The 20656-nt window shown below is 52.8% G+C and overlaps 1 protein-coding gene across 2 annotated transcripts in view; it reads left to right on the forward strand.

Annotated features, from left to right (window-relative positions):
- Positions 1–2545: 2545 nt before the first annotated feature.
- The window catches only part of HIC2 (HIC ZBTB transcriptional repressor 2), a 35502-nt gene continuing 17391 nt past the window's right edge, over positions 2546–20656 (forward strand). Inside the window, exon 1 of one of the 2 annotated variants that reach the window (XM_007974925.3) lies at positions 2546–2735. The gene's annotated coding sequence lies outside the window, so the exon portion shown is untranslated. The remainder of the gene's footprint in view (positions 2736–20656) is intronic. The other variant, XM_037994835.2, reaches the window with a different exon arrangement.

Here is a 20656-nt window from a genome sequence, read left to right on the forward strand (position 1 = left end):
GCGATTCTCCTGCCTCAGTCTCCTGAGTAGCTGGGATTACAGGCATGCTCAATCATGCCCAGCTAACTTTTTGTATTTTTAGTAGGGATGGGGTTTCTCCATATTGGTCAGGCTGGTCTTGAACTCCCAGCCTCGGGTAATCCGCCCGCCTCAGCCTCCCAAAATGCTGGGATTACAGGCATGAGCCATTACTCCTGGCCTAATCCACATTCCATTATGTGGACTATTTAACCCCATTATGAGAAATTTGTTTATGCTTTCTTTCATTATCATACATGACACTTAAAAAATATTATTGTATATTAGTTATCTTTTGCACTGTTTTTTGAGACCGAGTCTCCCTCTGTTGCCCAGGCTGGAGTGTCATGGCATGATCTCAGCTCACTGCAACCTCAGCCTCCCAGATTCAAGTGATTCTCGTGTCTCATGTAGTAGTTGGGACTACGCGCATGCACCATGCACCATGACATCCGGCTAATTTTTGTATTTTTAGTAGAGACCGGGTTTCACCATGTTGGCCAGGGTGGTCTCAAAGTCCGGCCTTGGCCTCCGAAAGTGCTAGAATTACAGGTATGAGGCGGCCACATTAGTTTTCAAATGCAGACCAAACAAGGGACCGTTGAATGCCTGTTGTCTCAGGTGTGCTCCTAGGCACAGGTTCCAAACTTACAGGTACAAACTTACTTATGGGTAGAGAGATAAGTACGTGGTCTGTAAATGTGGTTAATTTCCCCAGAACAGAATCCTGGAATACTGGTCTGAGAGGGTATAATTATTTTAAAATATTTTTGGGGCCAGGTGCGTTGGCTTAGCCTGTAATTCCAGCATTTTGAGAGGCAGGAGGATCACTTGATCCCAGGAGTTTGAGGCTACACTCCAGCCTGGGCAACAGAGTGAGACTCCGAGTGTCAAGAAACAAAACAAAACAAAACAAAACAAACAAAAAAACTTTTGGCTTATATCGCCAAACTCATGTCCAGGAATTTTGAGGCGATTTATGTGCTTCCAACAGTATAAGACTGATAAGAGTGATTACCTACCAGATCCTGTGTTTGAAGGTTATCATTTGAAACTGATTTTTAATTTGTTTAGTAGAAAACCCAGCTTCTTATAGTTTTAATTTATATGTCTTGGGTTAGCAGAATGGTTGACTTTTTTTTTTTCAGTCGTTCCTTCAAATAGTGAGTCCTCTGCTGGGCTCTATTTGTGGAATATTCCTTTTCTTCTTCAAGGATGTTTGATATCTCTTTTTTTCTTCACAGATGTTTGATATTTCCTTTTTCATCTATTGTGTTCTTACCATTTCTAGGATGTTTCTAGGCTTTCTATTCTATTTCTTGTTCTGTACCACACTGAAATGCTTGCGGTAGCTTTACAATTTCTTTTGACATCTGTTAGGGCAAGTCTACCTTCATGCCTGCTTTTGTTTCCAAGGGGGGAAAACGATAGCTGTTTTCGACTATTTAGTTTTCCAGGTGAACTAAGAATTTTGTGAAGTCTAAGAAATGTTGTTAGCATGACACTAAACCTATACGTCGATTAGGAAAGAAAGGTTGCATAATCAGCTTGGCAAAGGGTTATTGGTACTGGCTTTTAATCTTGACTGGAGCTGGAGCACAACTTCCCTGTAAGGCAGACCTGTGCTCCTCTTGGACTTGGGCGACCTCGATAGTGGTGTGTTCCTTTGTTTGGTGTTCAAAGTAGAGAGAGGTCCATTAAGTAGCTCCCTAGAGAAGCAGTGGCGGCTCAGGCCAGCCCAGCCCCTGGGAAGGCCATCTGCATGGCGGCCGGGAGCCCGGGTCCTGGTGGGCCGGCTCGGGCAGGCGCTTGACCCCTGGGGCCTGCAAGGGGCTGCGGCCACCGGAAGGGGCTGGCTGAGCGCAGCGCGCTGGGTCCTCCGCGCCTTCGGAGCAGGTAAGGCACGCGGGGGTGCGCGCGCGGGGGCCGGAGGGGCGCTGGGGTCAGGGAAGGGGCGCCCCTTCTCTTTTGCACCCAACCAGCCCAGGCCTCCGCAGGAGTCCAGACCCCCGAGCTTGCAGTCACTGCTGGCTGCGCCTTTGAGCCTCGCGCAACCGCAGGGAGCGTCGAGCAGGGGTCGCAAGGGGGTCGGGGAGTAGACGCGTAGGCCGATAGAGGTCCCTAATTCGGGGCTCCTAGGGGTCAGAGTAGGGCTAAAAGGGAGTAAGTCCATCTGAGTTTGAGGGGGTGGGCGTCAGCCTGTGGGGGGGGCCAGGGTCCCTGTCCCGGTATGCGGTCCGGGTACTTCGGGGGCGAGGTCGCGGTCCTGCCCTGGCGCTTGAGGTCGGGATCCGGTTAGATGTCCGGGGTCTGGGTCCCCGGCTCCTCCCGCGCTCCCCTCCCCCACGGCGCCGGACCCCGGCAGCCCGCCCCGCCTAGTACTCGGACCGCTTGCCGGCGCCGGCGCCGGCCCCGCCCCCGCAGGCCCCGCCCCCTTCACAGGCCCCGCCCCCTAGCGCCCCCTGGCCCCGCCCCGCTGCTCGCCCATTCAGATGTGGGTCAGGGGTGAGCGGGCGGCGCCGACGTCACAAGCTTCCAAGATGGCGCTGGGCGGGCGGCTGTGAGCGGCGCTCGGGGCGCGCTGGGCGGGGAGCCGAGCCGGGCCGGCGGCAGACGGACGGGGCGGACGCGTGCGGCGCGAGCCGGGCGCTGAGGACAAGGGCCGCTGGTAGGGCCGGCCGGCCGGCGGGCGGAGCGCCGCCGCCGACGCACACGAGGTGAGGGGCGGCCTTGGGGGACGGGGGGCGCGGGGCGCGGGCGGGGGCCGCGGGCCGGGCGCGTCCCCGGAGAGAGGGGCGTGGGCGCGCGCGCGCCCGGGCGACGTGGGACTGCGCGCGTGGGGGACGCGCTCGCGTCTGGCGGGCCTGGGCGGGGGCGCACGCGGGACCCCTGGCAGGCCTGGGCTTTGTGGGCCAGATGCCCAGAGGGGCGCGGGCGGTGGGGCACCCGGGGCACAAAGCCCACGGGGCCGCGCCAGGCCCAGGAGGCGCGGGTCTGCGGAGCGGGGGTCGGCGGGCGAGCGGGCGCCGGCTCTTTGTGCCTTTTCATTAGCAATCTAATCCGAAGAGCGTCGGGCGAGCTGCGCTGCCTGACAGGCGGGAGGGCTCCCATTATGCAAACGGCCCTGCGCCCGCGGCCGCCCCCTCGCTGGAGGATTTTGCGATTTCCAGAACTGCGGTCTTGCACTGTCTGCGGTCTCCTCTCTTCTTGCCTCCTCCCCGCGGGAAGACTGGCCACGGCAGGGGCAGGGGCAGGGGCAGGGGCGGGCCTGGAGGGGCCGCTCCCAGAGGGCCAGGCTCTGCGCCTGGTGGGCTCGCTGCCCTGCCCCCAGACCTCTCCTGTAGGCAGCCGCTTGGCAGGAAGAGAGATGGGCTTGGGGGAGGGGGTCGGCTGGCAGGGGGAAGGGACCGGCTGGCTGAGGGAGGGGGCTGAGGGGCCCCAGCTTGTCACTCTCTGTTTATCTTCCAAGATGGTTCATATTCACACAGGCCTGGGTGTGTGCGTGGTGGGGGGAATGCCTCTCCCTGGGGGGCAGTGACTTGCGGAGAGGAGGGAATGAGGCCAGATAATGCTCCCAACGGCCCCACCCAGAACTGCCTGGGACTGCCTGTGTAAGGGAGCCCAGTGCTGAGCCGGATGGGTTGGAGCGGTGTTAAAGTTGTTTATCCATGTCTTCTATTCCCTGCACCCCTAGTCTTTTCTAGTAGGAGTTGCCAAGCACATCTGGAAAGCTATGTTCCCGGCCCCCCACTCCCCTAGCAGCAGGAGGGGTGTAACCCAGGGAAGCCACCCCTCTGACATATGTGCTGGGGGGAGGGGCAGAGCCTTGCCCATAGGAATCCTGTGGCGGTGGGTTGTTGACTGATGTGGGGATTGCTGTGTCTCTTGTGCTGTGGGAGAGCTGGCAGGTAGTGGAGGGGCCTTGGGAGCTCCTAGGGTGAACTCGAGGCTGTCCTCTAAGGATCCAGGATGGAGGGATGGAGCTGGGTCACTCAAACCTAAGGCCTTTCTGGGTCTAGCATTTATTGCTTCCTGGTTTCTGGCTTTGCTGCTTTTCCTCCATTCTCATCTGCCAGTGTCTGGACTCCCTGGGCCTTCAAGCAGACATTTTCAGGAGCACAGGCCATGTGGTTGGTCTGGAGCCCTGTGGCAAGGAGAGTGTGCATGCTTGGTGGAGCAGGGTTGCTGTAGTAGTCTGAAAAACAGATGAGCTGGCCTCTGGAGACAAAACTGTGTGGCGAGACTGCTGGTTTAGTGGGTTCTGAACACCAAGAACAGGGCTGGGAGTCTGATGCTTGGGGGCTGAACTGAGAGTCCTGTGGCCCAGAATTGTTGCCTGGAAGTGAACGTTCCGTCTTGTGCCATTGAGATTGTGAAGATCTCTAGGTCCCACAGGACGACCAATAGACTTGGAAGGCTGGGAAGAGGCTCCCCAGCTGCCTGCCTTCGGAGGTCAGAGCTCTCAGGTGGGTCGGCAGGCCAGTGTTGGGTTGGGGGAGGGAGGTTGTAGAGTGCCTGTAGCCCAGCTTTTCTGGCCAGTTGGCTCTGGGTGCTGGTGTGTGCCCAGCAACTTCTCCCTGCGGTGTTTTTCTGCCAGTTGTTGGAACTTGTAGATTAGTCACTGAGGTTTTACGACCGATTCCTGAAAAGAAAAATCTCTCTGGTTGCTGGCTCTGTGTAGAGGAAGAAGCAGCCCGAGGGAGTCAGGCCTTTAATTAAAGCAAAACCGAAATGATTGTGAAGTTGCTGGAAGGAGAAGAGAAGGCGCAGGTGGGGCAGGGGTGATGAGTCCTGATGAGTCCTGTTGTGCTGCATGATACCTGCTCTGGGGACAGGTAGGCACAATCCCATCCTCGATCCTCGATCTTGGCCAGCAGCCCAGCCTTCTCCACAAGCTGCAGTCTTGGATTAATCCTCACGTAGTGTTTTCTTTCCGTAGATCAGATTTCTCATTTTGTTAATAAGCGCAGCCTCCCGTCCACTTGAAGTCAGCTGTTGTGGACGAGGAGCAACAGGGTTTTGCATTATTGAGCTGATAGCCTGCTGCCTTCCTCAAGTCCTTATTGTTTGCGGGGTCAGATCTGAGGGGTAGGGGAAGTGCCATTTAATCAGCAGCTAGCCCCTGGAGAAGAGCTGGCGGGGCAGTTCTGGAGAGAGCGAGCCGTGAGGAAGGAATAAAGTTCAGTTTACCCAGGGGACTTGTGGTTCCAACCTTATTGCTTGGTCTGTTGGCCTTGAGCAGTCAGCCGCACCCCATACCTTGTCTTGCCTGCTGCCCCCAGTACCTGATCCCTGGGAGAGTGGGGTGCTTCTTCCTGGGCTGCTCTTGCTGGCCTGGGAGGCAGCTTTCACCATGGGAAGAAAGAACAAATTAAGTTCCTCCCCTCTTGTCTCCTCTGAGCCTGGCCGAGGAGGGACTCCTGTGGGGCAGTGAGAGGGGAACTGGACTTGGTCGCAAAGTCTGTAGTCCATTGCTGGTTCTGCCATTTACTCCCGTTGTGACCTTGGGCCGTGATTGACTCTCCTGCCTTGTTTCTACAATGGGAACAGAACTTGAGTTTACATTCATGTATCACTGTTTTCTGGAGCTCAGCCTAGGGAAGTTAGACACTCAACAAATGATTATAAGATGGGGTGATAAGGGCTGGCATCTAGCGGAGCGCAGAGGGCATAGCGGTGGTGTGGGAGGAGCCGGCCGTGGGCTGGCTGAGAGCCCTGGCTGCCATGTGGGTTGGGTTGGCCTGGAGGGGAGGGGTTTTAACCAGGAAGTGACTGCTGCTGGGTTTTAAAAGGCAGTGGTAGGGTAGAGGGTGGCAGGGGAGACAGCTGGAGAGCACTGAGGACGCGGACCCACAGATACTGTGTGAGCTGGGAAGCCCGCTTGGGAGACCCCACTGCCAGCCAGGCATGTATGCGGCTCTTTTTCGAGCTTTTTATTCATTCCGCCACATTTTCTGAGCACAAACTCAGTGCCTGGCCCCCTTGGTTTAGACCAAATCGTGTTGGCCCCTGCTTTCTGGCGCTCACAGACTTGCCTGGGTGGGGTGATAGAAGCGCTTGCAGTTCAGCACGCGGTCTGGTCTCGTCTAGAGGAGTGAAGGAGCTGCTTTTGGAAGTTCAGTAGCTTGCTTGGGGGCTGGAGGGTAAGTGCCGTTGACTCCACCGCCTGTGGAGGCCCATATAGTGTGGTGTCTGGAGAGATTTGAGATCCCACTAGGGAGGAGTGGGGCTGAATGCCCCCTCCCTTAGAGAGGTCCTGGCTCCCATTTAGGGGCTTCTGAACCAGCCCTTCCAGTTTGACTCTGCCTGGCACCGCCAGGGTTCCCTTCCTGCTGGGAGGGGCCTTGCCCTAAGGGTTAGGGACCTGGGCTGGGGGAGGGCTCTCAGGAGGGACTGGGCCCCGAGGGACTGAGGGACTGCAGGCTTGCTTGCCTTGAGCCCAGTTTTAGCTGGGAGTGGCAAAGCAAGAAAAGCTGGTGGGGGTGGGAGCTGTGTGTGGGCCCCCAGTGAGCTTGATAAGGGAGGGAAGGCTGGGAGCTGGTTCCAGCCCGCCACAGTTCAGGAGGGAAGGGCCAGACTGCCTGAGAGGGGTGTGGCAGCATTGAGTAGGGAGAGGAACTGTAAGAAACTGCTTGGGACCCTCGGGAAGGTGGCCAGGCTTTGGGGAGGCCCTCCTTCTGACTATTCTATTTTTCTTTCTTTTCTTTTCTTTCCTTTCTTTCCTTGTTGTGGTAATGTCAGTGGGTGGAGAGTGGGAGTGCAGCCTCGGTGTTAGAACAGGGGGACTTGGGGGTTCTTCTGATGGTGAGAGGGAACAGGGATGGGTCAGCCAGGTGCCTCTAACCTAGAGGCAGCTGTTTTTTGTGAGGTGGGCGGCGCATCGTAGGATCTTAGATGCATGTTCTCTGTTTAGGGGTGATCACACACACGGTGTGGTGAGGAGGGAGTGTGTGGAGTCCCCAGCCTTCCCGTGGCAGTTCCCAGTGTGACTAAAAGAAGGCAGGGATTGGGTTTGGTTAGGTGGGTGCTTCCAGGTGAGAGCTGGCCTGCTGTGGAAATGGAAGAGCTCCTGGCTCTGGCAGGGGTGTGGCTGCTGTACAGACTTGTCCCCTGCCGTCCTGGGCTGTTGCCCTGCGGCTTGGGCTTCGGCTTCGGCTTCGGCTTCATTCCTCTGGGTGGGTGGGTTCTCTCTGGCAAGTGTGGGAAGGGGCCGCTCCCATTACCACACTGAGGCCTGAGCCGCTTTGAGGGGGAGGATCTGTTGCATGGCCTTTGCAGCCCTTTCACCCCTGCTGCAGTGTGGGAGGTGAGGCTGCAGCACTCGGGAGATGGTAAGCTGTTGGTGACCTCTCATTCACAAAGTAAGGGAGAAGGGTGAGTGGGGCCTGGGACTTTGGTGACTTGTCCTTGTGTGGACACAGTGGGGCTTTTCTGGGTGATGAGTGCAGGCTGCACATTCACCCAGCACTTGCTGTTGCTCATGCTGCCTGGCAGAGGCCTGCCTGCTGGTGCCCTGGTTCTCACCTTGGGCTATACCTGTCTCTGGGGGTGGGCCCAAGGCACTAGCTTTTCCTGAAGCTTTTGAAGTGAACCTGATGTGCAGCAGAGTTTGAGAACCGCTTCTCTAGCAGGTGATGCATCTTTGTTGATAATAGAATCCACAGGCGGAAGGATGAGTAGCCCGAGCAGCCCGCGCTTTTACCTGCGGTGCTCACTAACTGCTTTACTCCGAGGACCTGGCGGGGTCAGCAGTTACCCAGTGAATGAATTGGTAGAATCAGTCATGCCGATTCTTGGGTAGTTACTGGGCACAAAGGGTGAACAGCAGGAAGAACCTAGACCTTGTGCACTGGGGGCTTCTCCTGGGAGGTCCTCTGGAGGTGGGTCCTACTAACCCTGTAGCATGGGCTTTTGGAGTCTGCCTGGCCTGCTTTCCTGGCTGCATTCTTGGGCTCTTGTTGGCCTGTATGTGGTCTGGTGGGGCCTCACATAGTGCAGTTTGGGTTGAGCAGAGGTGGCCAATATTGGGAGCCCCTGGGACTCCTGGGACCTCTGCCTCGTTCTCCCTGGAAGAGAAGAGATTTGTCCCTGAGGTTGGTTTCCTGGGCTGTGTTATATGAGGAAGGTATATGAGGCCACTAATAGGGGCAGAGAAGGAAGAGTGGGAGGGGACTGAAGGTGGGGGGGACAGGACAGGAGGCAGAGCTTCAGGTAGGGCCTGGCTGGGCCTGGCCCCCTTTGTTGGAACAGAACAATGGGTTGTTCTGGGGTTTTGTTTGTATTTGAGGGAGAGAGGCTATAAGACAGCTGCCAGCTAGGAGCAGCCTATCATGTGAGGGGGCAGGTAAGGCCCCTGGGTGTGGTTCTGATCAGCATCCTGGGTAGGAAGTCTTGCCCTTTAGAGAAGGGACAGCAACCTGGCCAGGGGCAATAGAGGAGATGGGAAAAGGAGCTGAGAAGGAAGGGGTGGTGCACATCTTGGTAGCTGGGCCTAGGTAGTCCTGTCTTGAGTGAGTGATCTGGGGATGGATTCCTGCCCTAGGTCTTGTGCCCCTTCACTCCAGCCCTCTCCGGAACCCCATGGCCCTTCTCCTTTGTGGAAGCAGCTGCTGTTATAGTTTCTGTCTGGCTGGTACCAGGGAACTTGGCTTGGAAGATGGGAGGAGGATGGTCCCCACGGAGTTCCGACAGAAGGCCAGGAAGGTAGTGGTGAAGAGGTAAGCACTCATCCTGGGCTCGTTCCTGGGCTCAGCCTGGCAGTGGGCATTTTACACCCAATTCAGTTATCAGAACACACCAGTGTGGTCCTCATTTTGTCAGTCCTCGTTGTACAAGTGGCTCAGAGAAGTTAAAGAGAGTCATGCGTCTAGAGAGTGAGTGGAGGAGCTCCAGGTGAAGTGTGTGAAAGCCTCGGACACATTTGTGAGTGAGGACTCCTTACTCTGCGCAGTGCTTGGGCTGGAGGGCAGCTGAGATTTTCATTTTGAGTGGGGTAGTGGGATGGCTGCTCTGGACAAAGCCAGGGAGTCGCTCCCAGAAGGTGGTCCCCTTCAGGTCCCCTGCTCCTCCCCAAGGACCAGGGGCCAGAGAGCATTCTCTGGGTCATCCTCATCCTTCCAGTTACACGCAGCTCCCTACTGTCTGGTATGTGGGAATCTTCTGCCCCACGGCATCCTGTGCCTTTGCTGAACACCTCCAGGAGAGCCATGTGGGGGATGGTCTGGATGTTGCAGGGACCAGAGCTGAGCTCTTGAGATTCTTTGAGTGTGGACAAACGAGGTGCCCTTGGTGGTGTGGGGACGCAGGCAGGGTAGCTCCTCTGGGTGATTCTTGGTAGGTTGTCTTCTGGTAGATGGACTGGGGGTGCGGGTTCTGGTGCTTCAAGGTGGTTGTCCTCTGACTGTGAACCAGATCCCAGGGACCAGGCGTCAGCCCCGTGCTGGCCGAAGGGAGAGGGTTGTTGCCAAAGTCTCACATTCCAGGCATGTGTTGATGCTGATAAGGCAGCAGGGCTGGCTTAGCCGCTTTGGGCAGGAGGGGACTTTGACTTCATGCCCCCAGCAGTCAGCATGCACATCTTGCTTCCTGGTAGCACCCCTCCCCCACCGACCCCCTCTGCTTCCAGGTGCAGGGCCCCAGCAGGGTCCTGGTCACACACCCTGCAGGGGCAGCGCCGCGCTCAGCAGCGTTGCTGGCTTAGTAGCAGGCCTCTGGAGGCCTATTGATGGATTCTGCCAGCACTGCCTCTTAGAGTATTCGAGGATGCCATTGGAAATGTCGCTTCCTTTTATTTGCTGAAATTTGTTACTCTCAGGTTTGGCAGTAGGCCCCTTGTCCAAGATTTCAGCTTTTGGGGAACTTCAGTTTTGTGGAAAGATGACTCCTGCTTCCTCTGTGGGCCAGTCTCTTAATCTCTCCAGGCCTCATTCTCCTTGCCTAGAAATGAGTTGTTAGACTCAAAGTTGTTTGCAGACCCCGGGGATCCCCAATACCTTTTTTAGTGTATTTAAAAGTTACGAGGTTGGACGGGGTGACTTACGCCTGTAGTCCCAGCACTTTGGAAGGCCAAGGCGGGTGGATCATCTGAGGTCGGGAGTTCCAGACCAGCCTGGCCAATATGGTGAAACCCTTCCTCTCCTAAAAACAAAAATTAGCCACGTGTGGTGGCACATGCCTGTAGTCCCAGGTACTCAGGAGGCTGAGGCAGGAGAATGACTTGAACCTGGGAGGCAGAGATTGCAGTGAGCCAAGATTTTGCCACTGCACTCCAGCCTGGGTGACAGAGCGAGACTCCCATCTCAAAAACAAAAAAAAAAGTCACTGGCCCCTGCCCTGGGTGGACACTTGCACTGCGAGAGTTGTGTTCCCCACTGTCAGCCAGCACTGGGGGCTGAGACCCACCAGTTCTATACATGTCCAGGGGAGGCAGTACAGATGACTGAGTATTAAATCTAGACCTTTAATTACACATCTTTTTACTTTTCTGTGTGATAAAATAGGAAGGATACATGAGGCATTTTTTTGAGATGGAGTCTCGCTGTTGCCTAGGCTGGAGTGCAGTGGTATGATCTCAGTTTGCTGCAACCTCCGCCTCCCGGGTTCAAGTCATGCTCGTGCCTCAGCCTCCCGAGTAGCCGGGATTACAGGCACCCACCACCGTGCCTGGTTAATTTTTTCTATTTTTTTTTTTTTTTTTTTTTTTTTGAGACGGAGTCTTGCTCTGTCGCCCAGGCTGGAGTGCAGTGGCCGGATCTCAGCTCACTGCAAGCTCCGCCTCCTGGGTTCATGCCATTCTCCTGCCTCAGCCTCCCGAGTAGCTGGGACTACAGGCGCCCGTCACCTCGCCCGGCTAGTTTTTTGTATTTTTTAGTGGAGATGGGGTTTCACCGTGTTAGCCAGGATGGTCTCGATCTCCTGACCTTGTGATCCACCCGTCTCGGCCTCCCAAAGTGCTGAGATTACAGGCTTGAGCCACCGCGCCCGGCCTAATTTTTTCTATTTTTAATAGAGTCTGGGTTTCCCCATGTTGGCCAGACTGGTGTTGAACTTATGATCTCAGGTGATCCACCCTCCCTGGCCTCCCAAAGTGCTGGGATTACAGGCTTTAGCCACTATGCCCGGCATGAGGCTTAAAAAATTTTTTTTTGTTTTTTCTGTTTTTTTTGGTGATAGGGTCTCCCTCAGCTGCCTAGGCTAGAGTGCAGTGATGATGTAATCACGGCTTAGTGCAGCCTCACCTTCTGGGCTCAAATGATCCTCCTGCATAAGCCTCCGACTGCAGTCATGCCCACACTCAGCTAATATTTTTTTTTTTTTTAGAGGCAGGGTCTCCCTAATCTTGAACTCCTAGGTTCAGCCAATCCTCCTGCCACGACCTCCTGAAGTGTTGGGATTACAGGTGTTGAGCCACTGCGCCCAGCCTATATAGCAACTTTGTTTTTTTTGAGATGGAGTCTCTCTCTTGCCCAGGCTGGAGTGCAGTGGCACAATCTTGGCTCACTGCAATCTCTGCTTCCCGGGTTCAAGCAATTCTACTGCCTCAGCCTCCGAAGTAGCTGAGATTATAGGTTCGTGCCACTATGCCTGGCTAATTTTTGTATTTTTAGTAGAGACTGGGCTTCTCCATATTGGTCAGGCTGGTCTCGAGCTCCTGACCTTGTGATTGCCCGCCTTGGCCTCCCAAAGTGCTGGGATTACAGACGTGAGCCACCGCACCTGGCCTACATAGCAACTTTTGTTTTTTCCTTGAAACGGAGTCTTGCTCTGTTGCCCAGGCTGGAGTACAGTGGCGCAGTTCTCCTGCCTCAGCCTCCCGAGTAGCTGGGATTACAGGCATCTGCCACCACACCTGGCTAATTGTTGTATTTTTAGTAGAGATGGGGTTTCACCACATTAGCCAGGCTGGTCTCAAACTCCTGACCTCAGGTGATCTGCCCGCCTCGGCCCCCCAAGGTGCTGGGATTACAGGTGGGAGCCACTGCACCTGGCCCATAGCAACTTTTAGGAAACTCATTTGTCAAGCTTTAGTGTAATATCAATGAAGAATAGACACACGGTTATCTGAAAAAGTTATTAAAATACTCCTTTCTTTTTTCTGTGTAAGGCAAATTTCTTTAAAGACTTTAATCAAAACCACATATCTTAACAGACTGAATGCAGGAGTTAGAATCCAGCTACTTCTGTTAGACCAGACATTAAAGAGATGTATAAAAGTGTAAAGCAACGCTATCTTTTTTTTTTTTTTTTTTGAGATGGAGTCTTGCTGTGTCGCCAAGCTATAGTGCAGTGGCACGATCTCTGCTCACTGCGACCCCCACCTCCTGGGTTCAAGTGATTCTCCTGCCTCAGCCTCCCAAGTAGCTACAGGTGCGTGCCACCACACCCAGCTAGTTTTTATATATGTATATATATATTTTTTTTAGTAGAGATGGGGGTTTCACCTGTTGACCAGGATGGTGTGGATCTCTTGACCTCGTGATCTGCCCTCCTTGGCCTCCCAGAGTGCTGAGATTGCAAGTGTGAACCACCATGCTCGGCCTTTTTTTTTTTTTTTTGAGCTAGAGTCTCACTCTATCACCCAGGCTGGAGTGCAATGGTGCAATCTCACCTCACTGCAACCTCTGCCTCCTGGGTTCAAAGGATTCTCCTGCCTCAGCCTCCTGAGTAGCTGGGATTACAGGCACCTGTTACCACGCCCAGCTAATTTTTGTATTTTTTAAAATTTTAATTTGTTTATTTATATATTTTTTGAGATGGAGTCTCTCTCTCGCGCCCAGGCTGGAGTGCAGTGGCGTGATCTTGGTTCACTGCAAGCTCCGCCTCCCAGGTTCACGCTGTTCTCCTGCCTCAGCCTCCTGAGTAGGACTGCAGGACTACAAGGGCGGGGACTACAGGCGCCTGCCACCACACCTGGCTAATTTTTTGTATTTTTAGTAGAGACATCTGTGTTAGCCAGGATGGTCTCGATCTCCTGACCTCGTGATCCGCCCGCCTCAGCCTCCCAGAGTGCTGGGATTACAAGCGTGAGCCACTGCGTCCGGCCAATTTTTTTTTTTTTTAGACAGAGTTTTGCTCTTGTTGCCTAGGTGGGAGTGCAATGGCACGATCTCGGCTCACTGCAGCCTCTACCCCCCGACCCTCCCCTGGGGTAAAGCCTTTCTCCTGCTTCAGCCTCCCAAGTTGCTGAGATTACAGGCACCCGTCACCACACCTGGCTAAATTTTTGTATTTTTTTTTTTTTTTTTTTTTTTTTTGAGACGGAGTCTCACGCTGTCGCCCAGGCTGGAGTGCAGTGGCTGGATCTCAGCTCACTGCAAGCTCCGCCTCCCGGGTTTGCGCCATTCTCCTGCCTCAGCCTCCCGAGTCGCAGGGACTACAGGCGCCCGCCACTTTGCCCGGCTATTTTTTGTATTTTTTAGTAGAGACGAGGTTTCACTGTGTTAGCCAGGATGGTCTCGATCTCCTGACCTCGTGATCCGCCCGTCTCGGCCTCCCAAAGTGCTGGGATTACAGGCTTGAGCCACCGCGCCCGGCCAATTTTTTGTATTTTTAGTAGAGATGGGGTTTCACCATGTTGGCCAGGCTGGTCTCGAACTCCTGACCTCAGGTATCCACCCACCTCGGCCTCCCAAAGTACTGGGATTATTTACAGGCATGAGCCACTGTGCTCAGCCTTTTAAAAAAAAATTTGCTTTTCTAATACAGTAAGTAGAACAGTGATGTGTAAAGTAGTCTCTCTTTACTTGTGGGGGTATGTTCCAAAACCTCCATCGGAGGCCTGGAACCATGGGTAGTGCTGAACCCTATATGTGATGTTTTTTTCTATACATACGTGCCTGTGCTAAAATTTAATTCATGAATTAAGCATAGTGAGGAAATAATAAAATAGGACAGTTATAACAATATGTTATAAAAGTTACGTGGATATGCTGTTTCCCTTTTTTCTTTTTGAGACGGAGCTTCACTGTTGTTGCCCAGGCTGGAGTGCAATGGCACGATCTCGGCTCACTGCAACCTCCGCTTCCCAGGTTCAAGCAATTCTCTTGCCTCAGCCTCCCTAGTAGCTGGGATTATAGGTTTGTGCCACCACGCCTGGCCAATTTTGTATTTTTAGTTGGTCAGGCTGGTCTTGAACTCCCGACCTCAGTCGATCCGCCCGCCTCGGCCTCCCAAAGTGCTGGGGGGTAACAGGTGTGAGCCACCGTGCCTGGCCGGATATGCTCTTTCCTTTAACATATTTAATACTCACCTATTTTCTACCTGCAGTTGACCAAGGATAACAAGCTGAGGAAAGTAAAACTGAATAAGGGGTCACTACTGTAATACATGGTAACATCAAATACTGCAACAGCCCGGATGCAGTGACTCACACCTGTAATCCCAGCACTTTGGGAGGCTGCAGAATGGCTTGAGGCCAGGAGCTCGAGTTTGCAGTGAGCTATGATTGTACCATTGCACTTCAGCCCGGGTGACAGAGCAGGACCCTGTCCCAGAAAAAACTCCACAAACCAGTAACATAGAAGCCACATAAGCAGATGCTCTTTATGAGTTCTGACTAATTTAAGAATGTAAACAACACAATTTTAGAACCAGTGGCAAGGAGGGTGCTAAGCATTTCCCTCTTCACTACGTGCCTCCATATCTTTCACATATTGTTTCACTCTATCTCCTCTCAGCCTTGGCTCTGACCAGCATTTGCTCACCTAATGAATGTTTATGAGTGCCTGCTACATGCCCGGTGCTGTGGCTGCTTGGGACAAAGGGTCTAACTTTGGGTACTGGTCTGTGGGGTGGTCGGGGGTAGACAGGAGGGAAGCGGCTTGGCAGCTGGTGCTGACGTTGGGAGCGGGGAGACAACAGGCAGTTCTGGCTTCACTGAGGAGGGAGTCGTGTGGGGGCAGGCTCCTCCCGGAGTAGGGCACAGCCTGCAGGAGCTCTCAGGTGTGTCTGTGGAAGGGGTGAGGTGGGCTTGATACCCCTATGGGAAGTGCTTTGCATGCCAGGCCTGAGCATGGACTTTATCCCAGGCATCAGAAATTTATTGAAAGCTTTTTTTTTTTTTTTGAGATAGTTTCGCTCTCATTGCCCAGGCTAGAGTGCAATGGCGCGATCTCGGCTCACTGCAACTTCCACTTCCCGGGTTCAAGCGATTCTCCTGCCTCAGCCTCCCGAGTAGCTGGGATTATGGGTGTGCGCCACCATGCTCAGCTAATTTTGTATTTTTAGTAGAGATGGGGTTTCTCCATGTTGGTCAGGCTGGGCTCGAACTCCAGACCTCAGGTGATCTGCCCGCCTCAGCTTCCCCAAGTGCTGGGATTACAGGCGTGAGATACCACACATGGCCCATTGAAAGCTTTAAGCTTTAAGTGGCTTGATGAGATGGGTGTTTGAGAAAGATAACTCAGGATTATTGGACTCTGAATTGGAGGGTACAGGGACTAGGCGAGGGTTGGCTGGAGGGGTTTCAGAGGGGTGATTGTGTTCTAGATGCTGATATTTTCACTTAGAGTGGCTCTGATTCTGCCCTTCTTTCCCCTGTAGACCTTGGGAGGTTTCCTGGGATTTCTCCCTCCTGGACACCTTCTGCTGAGTTGCCTGCCACCTCAGGTGTGGAGGCCCCAGGTTCTTTTGCTTTGTATGATTAGGACAGGGTGATATTTTCTGGGTTATCTCTTGTGGGAACTGAACCCGCCAAAGCCCTCAATTGTGCATTGTTATAGCTGCCCAAGTGTGTGGCCCTGCTGCGTTTGATGGCTGTGGACCAGGTGACCTCTCAGGCGGTGAAAGGGGGGTGCTCTGTGAGTGCACCTCAGCTTTAGCCTCTTGGCTTCTCTGTGGATTGGGATTTAGCTCCTCCCTATACCAGGAAGGTCTCTTTCCTCTTTTTTTTTTTTTTTTTTTTTTTGTTGAGACGGAGTCTCGCTCTGTAGCCCAGGCTGGAGTGCAGTGGCTGGATCTTAGCTCACTGCAAGCTCCGCCTCCCGGGTTCACGCCATTCTCCGACCTCAGCCTCCCGAGTAGCTGGGACTACAGGCGCCCGCCACCTCGCCCGGCTAGTTTTTTGTATTTTTAGTAGAGACGGGGTTTCACCGTGTTAGCCAGGATGGTCTCGATCTCCTGACCTCATGATCCGCCCGTCTCGGCCTCCCAAAGTGCTGGGATTACAGGCGTGAGCCACCGCGCCCGACCTCTTTTTTTTTTTTTTTTTTTTTTTTTTTTTTTTTTTTTTTTTTGAGACGGAGTCTCGCTCTGTCGCCCGGGCTGGAGTGCAGTGGCCGGATCTCAGCTCACTGCAAGCTCCGCCTCCCGGGTTTACGCCATTCTCCTGCCTCAGTCTCCCGAGTAGCTGGGACTACAGGCGCCCACCACCTCGCCCGGCTATTTTTTTTTTTGTATTTTTTAGTAGAGACGGGGTTTCACCGTGTTAGCCAGGATGGACTCGATCTCCTGACCTCGTGATCCGCCCGTCTCGGCCTCCCAAAGTGCTGGGATTACAGGCTTGAGCCACCGCGCCCGGCCTCTTTTTTTTTTTTTTTTCAATGAGACAGGGTCTCGCCCTGTTGCCCAGTCTGGTCTTGAACACCTGGACTTAAGCGAGCCTCCTGCCTCAGCCTCCCAGAGTGCTCAGATTAGAGGCATGAACCAACGCACCCGACGTTCCTTTCTTTTGAGACTTCTACACAGAGCAGGCTCAGCTTCGTTAGTAGACTTAGCCATTGAACTCTAAGAAGTTATTTACAGAGGTGGAAATAGGCCAGGCACGGTGGCTCATGCCTGTAATCCCAGCACTTTGGGAGGCCGAGGCAGGTGGATCATGATGTCAGGAGTTCAAGACCAGCCTGGCCAAGGTGGTGAAACCCCGTATCTACTACAAAAATTAGCTGGGTGTGGTGATGGGTGCCTGTAATCCCAGCTACTCAAGAGGCTGAGGCAGGACAATCGCTTGAACCCAGGCAGCAGAGGTCTCAGTGAGCTGAGATTGCGCCACTGCACTCCACCCTGGGCAACAGAGCAAGACTCAAAACAAACAAACAAACAAACTAAAAAGGGTAAATTACATGTATATCTCTGTGTGCACAGTCTTAAAGAATAGAGAGATAAGTAGTGGTAAACTCACTATTGGTTGAATTGTGGGTGTCCCACTGAGCGAGACACAGTTTTTCCCTCGTGGCCACATAGGAAATAGCCTCCCAAGTTCCTGGGACAGCCCATGCACTTCTCCCTGGCTTATCCTCACTTCCCTCTAGAAGCCAACAGTCTTCTGAATTGTGGGTCAGCCATCCACTGGGTTTTGTCAGTTTCCCACCTTTGTCTGGATCCTGAAACTGCGAATGATTTTGGCTGAGTTCGCTGGGAGCCGGGTGCCCTGCACTCTTGGGACACCAGGAGCAGCAGTTCCTGTGTTCCCATTCTCCATTTCAGTGTCCAAGGTGGCACTATCCACACATAATCACCTGTCCTACTGGCAGTGAGCATTTGGGTGGTTTTCTGGGTTTTGTTTTTTCTGCCTTCTAAGTAGCTGACTTTTCACCCCCAAGCTATGCTTCTTGAGGCAGAGAAGTGCCAGTTTATTTTGTTTTCTGTCTCTAAATCCAGTTCCTTAATGCACCACGAGACTCAGTTTAGAAGTGCAGTGAAACTTTGTGAGCATTTTTCTCCCCAAGTCTGAATGGATCCCTCTCTGATTCTTTGAGTTCTTGGGCACTTCTTTGCTAGACACTTTCAAGTTACCTACTGGACAGGATAGACCTTCTCTATAAAGTATTACACTTGGAGGCTTTTCAGGCACAGTGCCATAGATTGTAATATTTTCCATAGCAATTGCCCAATTTTATCTGTAAAAAATTGCTTAAGGCCTGGTACAGTGGCTCACACCTGTAATCCCAACATTTTGGAAGGCTGAGGCAGCAGGATCACTTGAGCCCAGGAGTTTGAGACCAGCTTGGAAAACATAGTGAGACCTCATGTCTACAGAAAATTTTAAAAATTGGCTAGGCATCGTGGCATGCACCTTTGGTTCCGGCTACTCAAAAGGCTGAGACGGGAGGATCCCTTGAGCCCAGAAATTAGAGGTTGCAGTGAGCTATGATCGTGCTACTGCACTCCAGCCTGGGTGACAGAGCAAGACCCTGTCTCCAAAAAATCACAAAACTTCCAATGGATACCAAATGTATAACTTTTTTTTTTTCTTATTTGGAGTAAAATAACTTGATCCTTGATCGTTGGCTGGCTGTAGCTCCTGAGCCATTTGAGGCAATGGGGGGTTTGTGTGTTGATTACCTATGAAGGAACAAGTGGGCTGTTTCCTTCTCCCCAGCAGCTTCCTTTGACCCTAAATCCCTGAGAGCCTCACCCATTTTCTTCTTGGCTTCCTCCCTTTGATATGCCCAACCGGCTCCTGCCCTAGCTGGCTGCCACCAGGACCTGCTGGAGGTTTTTGCTGGGAATTATTTGGTGTCCTGTTTGAACCTCGCTTGCCGTGCTCCCAAATTTCCTGTTTCTCCTGGGGTTGCCTTTCAGGATTTGCAGAACCCCTTCTCCTTTAGAAGTGTCAATTGGGGCTGGGTGTGGTGGCTCACGCCTGTAATCCCAACACTTTAGGAGGCCGAGGTGGGCGGATCACCTGAGGTTGGGAGTTCCAGGTCAGCCTGACCAACATGGAGATACCCGTCTCTACTAAAAATACAAAATTAGCCGGGTGTAGTGGTGCACGCTTGTAATCCCAGCTACTCAGGAGGCTGAGGCAGAAGAATTGCTTGAACCCGGGAGGTGGAGGTTGCGGTGAGCCGAGATTGCGCCATCGCACTCTAGCCTGGGCAACAAGAGGAAAACTGTCTCAAAAAAAAACAAGTCAATTGGACCTTAGGACAACTTAAAAACATTATCAGGTTTTTATCTTTTAGATAGCAGACATGAGTCTGCTCCTCATAAGGATTTACAGTAGTCTCTCTGTTTCCCGTGGGCTCCTGGCTGGCTTGTGTGAACTCCCTCCTCTAGGATGGGCACTCCATCCTGGACATTGTGGCGTTGCCAGCTGTCCTGCCAATGTTCTGCTTCCTGTGTTGCTGTTACTGGTTGGGGGTCCAGGAGAGGTTGCTGCCTGGACTGAGTCTGCTTGCTGATCAGGATGAAGTTGATCTCTGCTTCCCTTCTGAAGGTTTCTGTGCACTGTATTGAATTCAAGGACGTCCTATGTAAGAAGTGTGCATAGCTCCAAGAGTTCTTTACAAATGATATGCCCTTGTAACGAGCATCCAGAGTGAGAAACACAACCCTGGAAGCCCCTCATGTATCCTGAAGCTTTTAGTCACTCTCAGCCCCCACCCATATGATTAGTGCTCTCTGCTTTTTTTTGAATGTATGCAAATAGAACTGTAATTGTCTTTTTGGCTGTGGCATCTTTGCGCAAAAGTATATTTGAGAGATTCATTTGTGGTGTTTGTAAGTCAAATCATGTGAAATTATCAGCAATCAGCTGTGTTTTTACCCCTAAGAGGTAAATTCATACAGTTCAACCTAAATGTCTGTCCTGTTCACTGCTGGATCATAGTCTCTTCCACCTGCAGCTGCGCCTTCTCAGGGTGGCCATAGGAGTTGTTTTCCAGTGTTGGGCCTTCATGAGTGTGCCTGCCTGTTTGGTGCTCATACGTGTGCATTCTTGTTGGCGTATACCTTGGGTGAGTTTTTGGGCCCACAGCTGGCTGGCTGGCTTGCTTGCTTTATTTATTTATTTAGAGACGAAGTCTTGCTCTTGTCGCCAGGCTGGAGTGCAGTGGCGCAATCTCAGCTCACTGCAACCTCCGCCTCCTGGGTTCAAGTGATTCTCCTGCCTCAGCCTCCCAAATAGCTGGGATTACAGGAGCCTGCCATCACGCCCGACTAATTTTTGTATTTTTGGTAGAGACGGGGTTTCACCATGTTTGCTAGGCTAGTCTCAGACTCCTGACCTCAGGTGATCCATCCACCTTGGCCTCCCAAAGTGCTGAGATCATAGGCGTGGGCCACCACCCTGGACCTTGGGCCCACAGCTTTAGATTGTACCATCCAAGGGTTTTCTAAACCATGTGAGTTTTCTGGCCAGGTGCAGTGACTCATGCCTATAATCCCAGTACTTTGGGAGGCTGAGGTGGGCAGATCACTTGAGGCCAGGAGTTGGAGACCAGCCTGGCCAACATGGTGAAATGCCATCTCTATGAAAAATACAAAAGTTATCTGGGTGTGATGGCGCACTGCACTCCTCTGTAATCCCAGCTACTTGGGAGGCTCAGGCAGGAGAATTGCTTGAACCCCGGAGGCGGAGATTGCAGTGAGCCGAGATCTTGCCACTGCACTCCAGCCTGGGTGACAGAGCAAGACTCTCTCTTAAGAAAATAAAAAATTATAAAGCATGTGAGACTTCTGGTTGCCTTATTGCCTTTCCAACATTTGGTGTTACCTTTTTCCTGATAGGCTTTGACGTTCTTGTTCTTTCTGGAACAGTCCTGTTCTTGTTTAAAAACATCCCCGTTTCCCTTTCATCCCTGGGAGATACTATTTTAGCCTTTGTTTGGCTAATCAAAATCCCATCTTTAGTGTCTGTTGTTGAATTTTTGTGTTTTTGTTATTTTGGATTCCCTTTCAGCATGTCATCTCAGTCTTG

The sequence above is a fragment of the Chlorocebus sabaeus genome, chromosome 19 (assembly GCF_047675955.1).
Source record: "Chlorocebus sabaeus isolate Y175 chromosome 19, mChlSab1.0.hap1, whole genome shotgun sequence".
Classification (NCBI taxonomy): Eukaryota; Metazoa; Chordata; class Mammalia; order Primates; family Cercopithecidae; genus Chlorocebus; species Chlorocebus sabaeus.